This window comes from Lampetra fluviatilis, chromosome 4 (genome assembly GCF_964198595.1).
Source record: "Lampetra fluviatilis chromosome 4, kcLamFluv1.1, whole genome shotgun sequence".
Lineage (NCBI taxonomy): Eukaryota > Metazoa > Chordata > Hyperoartia > Petromyzontiformes > Petromyzontidae > Lampetra > Lampetra fluviatilis.
Window position 1 is genome coordinate 9,014,215 of NC_136278.1, and position 6,225 is coordinate 9,020,439.

The window sequence follows — 6,225 nt, forward strand, 5'->3', positions numbered from 1 at the left end:
GACACGGACGAAAATGCACTACTTCATGAAATGCAGATAGCTTTAGCATATGCACAAGTACTGTGTGCTTTTTACACATTTTTGGGTGTTATTTGAAACTCATGGATTTCCAGCCTGCACTATTATTTATAATCAAAGCCTACGTGTTAAACTGCACTATTATTTGTTATAATGGGGTTTATTAATCATTTACAGATTTATTCTTGTTGGCATAAGCCAGGCTAATGGGCCCCATAGTATGGGTGTGGAGCCTACGCTTACATGGTATCGAGAGGCAGACTTTATAGAGAAGTGAGCGTTGGTGAGTACTTTACACTAAAAACTATGACTGAATGTACTTGGCTTAATGCTGCCTGTAGGTCACATTTGCCAAAGTTTATTTTGATGGCGGTTTAGGACGAGGACTACAATGAACAGATGCTTTCTACACATTTTTGTGCGTTGAAACGTGCGTGTTGGTTTTTTGGCCTGCACAAATATTCTGTCTTGGGGTTTTGTCATTTACAGATATGAAACATTTACAAATTAAACGGGTTAATTTAGGAAGTAATACAAACAAAATAATTTTACTTACAATGCATATGTTTACATACATTTCTGTTAAGATGGGGGTTGAATAGGGTTTGAATTGGACGTTAAGATAAGGGGCCGTCCATAAATGACGTCACGCACCTGGGGGGGGGGTCAGGCATTTGTGACGATGTGTGACGGGGGGGGGGGAGAAATGTGACGTCACATCAAAATGCGCAACTTTAAATAAATATAGACAACACGTTCTACTTAATTAAGTAGACTTTTTTAATAAATGTTTTCTCCTACAACATCAGAGTGCAGCGGAACATTAAATACGCACTACAATGGCAATAGTTTAAAGCAATTTGAAGCATTTTTTATTTGGGGGGGGGGCAGAGCTTTGTGACGTCATATTTGAGGGGGGTTCTGACTTTTTGTGACGCTGTATGGCGATGTGGGGGGGGGGGGTCAAACATCGTCCAAAATCGCGTGACGTCATTTATGGACGGCAAACTGGTTTAAATAAAATACTGCACAGTATACCCAAATATAGCATGTAAATTCCTACATAAAATAATTTGCTAATGCTGTTTGTATAAGACCACGTTTTGCCTTTTGTATATTTTATGGTAGAGTGTTGGCTGGGTTATCTGTTTATTGAAGCAAAGATTTGTGAAAATATGCCAACACTATATCCCTTTGTTATTATGATATGCCGTACTTGTTGGCTGGATTCTTCCAACCCAAGTTTGGACTTTGTAAAAGAATTAGACCTCAAACTCACGTTCCACTGTAAAATTCCACCGTTTTGCGAGTGCTGCACTTACAGATGTAATCTTGTAAGCAGAGCGGCAACAGGCAAAAGCCCTGCATGAAAGTCTTAGTGTGTGGTCTTCAGCTGCATGGGATAAGCCGATTTTTTGTTTTACTTTTGTGGGTGCATGATATCAGGTGGCAACTGATTTCTCAAATGGTGCAATGGTCATTTATTATTTTGACACTGGCAGGGGGTTCACCTACAATTTGTGGAATGGTTGAAAATAATTGCAAAATAAAAGGAAGGATTTATATATGAAGCTTATATTTTACTCTACTTCACCGCTTTTTTTTCCACACAAAGTGAAAGTATTATTGATTTAATTGCTGGCCAGTTCTAGGAAAGGCATTTGAGAAAGACTACTTGGGTTGTGATTAGTTAATTCTAAGAAAACATTTGGGGCTGTGGACTTTTCCTTGTGAGAATAGATTGATAAGAGTGAGATACACAGTGACAAGAATACAAAGAAAACACAAGAATAAGTGAATGAAACAATAGTAATACTGTATAAAATGGGTGGCCCCATCCTTATAAGAGTATAGTTAAATCAGTGGAAGGAATAAGCAAAAATTGTACAGTAATTATACAATGATCGGTGATTGATTACTTAAATACTCGGGAATCCCAGCTGTGTAATGGTGTTTACACGACTTGCAGACACTGTTGGCTGCTACATATACCACAAAATAATAATTTTAAAATCAATTTTCATAACATACATTTTAAAAAATATCTATATCTACGGTCTCCAGTTGAGCGAGACCACTCTGACCCCAAGGATAAAATTAAACACCAGCAACGACACGGTTTTTCATATTGCATTGGAGGCAGTTTCCCCTCTGGCTGGCATTTGCCATGGCCATTCATAAACGCCAGGGGCAAATCTTCAAATCGGGGTTGATGCTCCAAAAGGCCGTTTTCACGCACGGTCAGTTATAATGTGGTCCTATCGCGAGTGTCTTTGATGAAAGCCATTCTCGTTGTCTGAAGATGAGACTATAAATAGCATCGTATATGCAGACGTTCTCCATTGCAGGGGCGGTTTCTTCATTAGGGCGATTGGGCGACGCACCACCAATGTCATTCAACCAGAGTCACGCTAGCCGTCACTGTGCCTCTGGATATAGTCCAATCAACGTCATGCTACGTTCTGTGGAGTACCGCCTCTTTTTGGGCGATTTCACTCCGGCTGAGAATAGCCCAGAGTGTTCCCATAGACTTACATTCAAAGATGTTTTTTTTCGAACGGGGGGCGCTGCAATGCATTCTCTATGGCTTCCGGGAGGGCTCGCACTAACGTACTTACGTCATCATACGTAAGCACGTTTCATCCAACAATATTATTTGTTGCCACCTAGTGGAATCTTTAATAAAAGAAACTTGAGTGGATTGTATTAATAGTGAGTATAGAAACAAACAAGATGTATTGTAAGAGTCACTTTATTTTTCATCAATATTAAAGAAGTGAAGTTGCCTTTACATGCTTAAGCTGTTAATTTATCCTTTGCATGGGTGGACCTTATCCTTATAAATCATCCAGACATTTGCCCCCCCCTGAGAGATTTTGCAGGAGACGCCACTGCTCCATTGTAAATTTATCATTCTGTATTCTGAAACAGCTATAAAATTAAGATAATGTTGCGTTTCTCTTACTCTCCTATCCCCTGTAATGGTCACGTACAAAGAGTGTCACGTCCGGAGTGAGGGGTCGACAGAGATACGGATTTAAGTCACATCCAAAGGACGCGCAGGATGCTAGTCATATACAAAAAATAAACGTGTATGTCAGCAAATTTCCAGTGTTCTGATTGGCTAAAGTCACGCGCTGTTAAGCGAGCTCCAGGTCTTCTCGGCCACGGTTATTATGCCCTCCCTTCTCTATGCTTGCAAAATTTGGTGCCCTCTGAAGGAACATCTGCGCCGGTTTGAGACATTCAAATGTGTCTGCCTACTATCCGTGCTGGGTGGAACCAGACTGGATTGTGTAAACTCACAGATCCCTGAAAGATGTTGACATTGCCCCACCAGTGAGCTCCTCTGGGTGGCAAGGTTGCGTTGGCTGGGTCATGTAGCCTGCATGCCCAGCTACCGTATGTCCAAGCAGCTTTTGTTTGGCCAGATAGGGGACTAAATGGGCTCGGCACAGGTTAGAGAAGAGATGGACTGATGGTGGTAGGAAAAGATGTGGAGCTGACTGGACTTGTAGATGACTGGTACCAGCAGTATCAAGATCGCCCTCTGTGGAAGAGGCTCGTGAAGGACGCTGCTGGGCAGTTGGAGGTAGTTGCCCTCCAGCAACAACGGAGGGCAGAGGAGCGATGCTCACAACTAGCGGAGTGCCGGACGGATAAAATAAAGTTGGCACAGGTGATGCATCACCCATGGCACCTGGGGTTGTCCCGTGATCTGTCTGCGAGCTTTCGACACTTCACGTGGCCTCAAAGTGCACCTGGCCTGGCACAGGTGCCGTGGTGAGGTTATCGGCACTTCGTGGCGAATGGAGGGTCATGCTGATGAGAGGGGGCCACCCGGGGTGAGGAGGTAGATATGTTGGAGATGGGGGCGAGAACCTTCGTTCAACGTCGTGCACTTTCATTAGTACCGTCTGAAATCAACGTGTATCGTACTTGTAAGAGTCAATTACCGTATTTATTTGTAGTGTGATTGGTTCATGTATGGAAACCATTTTGCAGGTAAAAGCTCTTTAGCCATCACAGACAACTTGTTAATGAATCGTCGGGTATAAATCGTATGGACAGACAACGTGCAATGTGTATTTCATACAGTGGCGGAGCCATGATTTTCAGGTAGAGAGGTTAACCCCTCCAGCAATGAAACATTATAGGAGTTGTGAGTAAGTTAGGACTTGTCCCTTGCTTTTTATTCGACGCGTGTGTGATCGGCATCGTGCTCGCCGAAGGTATGCCTTCAGGGGAAGTCGTGTACTGAATACGCGACTGCGCACAATTCTGTGGGTCACTTATAACTGCTTTTCCGTTACTTATTGCCAATTATGTACTCAAGACTATTGTCCTATCATCTCATAGAGTCCCTGGCACATAATAATATGCTACACAGTGGCAGTGGGGGTCGCAAAATGCCGATGCATTACTAATAAACCTCAATGATCCGATCGAAATTAGGGATGCCGATCGGATGATTGGGGGGGGCACGTGCCACCCCCCCCACTGGATCTGCCACTGACTTCGTAGACTATATTTCTAGCGACTTTCCTACCCGTTCTACATTTTGCACTCCTATATTTTCCTGTGTGCATTTTTGTTACTTTGCTGACTCGCCCCTTATTGAACGTGTGTGAAAAAGAGCTTTATTAGCTCATCGGATTCGTCCAGGATCAATAGGGATTGTGACCCTTTGTGAGCCCTGTCTCTAACTCCACGCGTTCACTTTCGGCTCCGCCTCATCTTTTTTGTAGGCGGAGCTTGTATTGTCCAGACCCCTCCCTCCCATCATCTGCGTCGCTCTTATTGGGCTGTTGACAAATTCGGGCGGGGCTTGTATCGCGCCTACGCCACTCCCCACCTTTCATTCACTTTTTGGGTAATTCATTAAAACTTTTGGTAATTCACCCACAATTACTTAACTATTCAGATGTCAAAATGGGATATTTTCCATAACAGGTTTTTCTGGGTTAGATCGCGTAAATATATAAATGTGTCGTTCGTTAAAACCCGCCACCACCCGACACAGCCAACTAGTAAGGGTTGTCACATAAACAGAACATGCCAATTCGTCACTAGTACAGCACACCGGTGTGTTGGAGAGCCAAGCCACAACATTTACAATCTGAGCACGACGTTTCGCCAGTAATTACAACTAGTTTCATTAGGCGACAGCCAGATTTGTGGAGAAGTCCACCTGTTTCGTTCCTTAGATTTTTGCCAGTATCAAAGTATGAAAAGTTACGTTTGACCCTTTTCTGGCAATAAAACAGGTGTTAAAATGTTCAAACACCAAATAGACACCTTTTGCAAGTCATCTGCATTAACCACACGTACTTGTGGTTAACATGCAAACAAACATGCTCTGATAATAATATATGGCATTCAGATTCCAATTTTCAAGATGGCAATTTAACTGTTCGTCAGGCCCAATGGTGGAAGTTGCAGTCTCCCAACTTATATACCGTATCTCTGGCATCTCTATGTATGAGCTCTGAAGGGCCATTATGAGCCGATACGTCACCTTATAAATATGTTTTTTACTTGTAAGAACCGCAGTCTTATTAAATCAGAATATGTATTTATACTGGAGGAAATACGATTAGCTATAAAGCTCTTTTTCATAGATGTCCAGTAGGGCCAGGTCAGAACGTTATAACAAACAATATAAAAACACAACAGGAGTGCAAAGTATAATAAAGGAAAGCAAATCACATAAGAAATAAATGCAAAAATAAAACTATTTTTTTAACCTTACCAGGTAATTCCCATTAAACGTTTACATTATTTTCAGAAGCCACCTGGCCACAAATGACAGCCCAACAAAGTGGCTTATCATGTGAATATTTACACGAATTTGTTGAGATTATCTTTTTGCTTTAACATTTGCTATTGGCCGTTGATACCAAGTCGATCATCAACCGAATCAGGAGTGGGCATGGCCGATGCGGCCACCAGATGCACAAATTAACCTTATGGCGGTACCCCAGCTCTCGCATAATGTCCGTGATGCGGTCATTTTTAGTCTGTTGATGGTCGGCGATGCGGCAATCGACTCATCTCGACGAGCTGTACACGATGCACCACGATGGTGCGTACGAGCGTTCAGGTTTCAGCGCAATCGTCCTCGCTGCGTTTCGACATCGCGGAGTAGCACCGATTTCGGATTGATTGGTACCCCAATCGCGGAGTTAAGTACACCCCTGGAAAAAA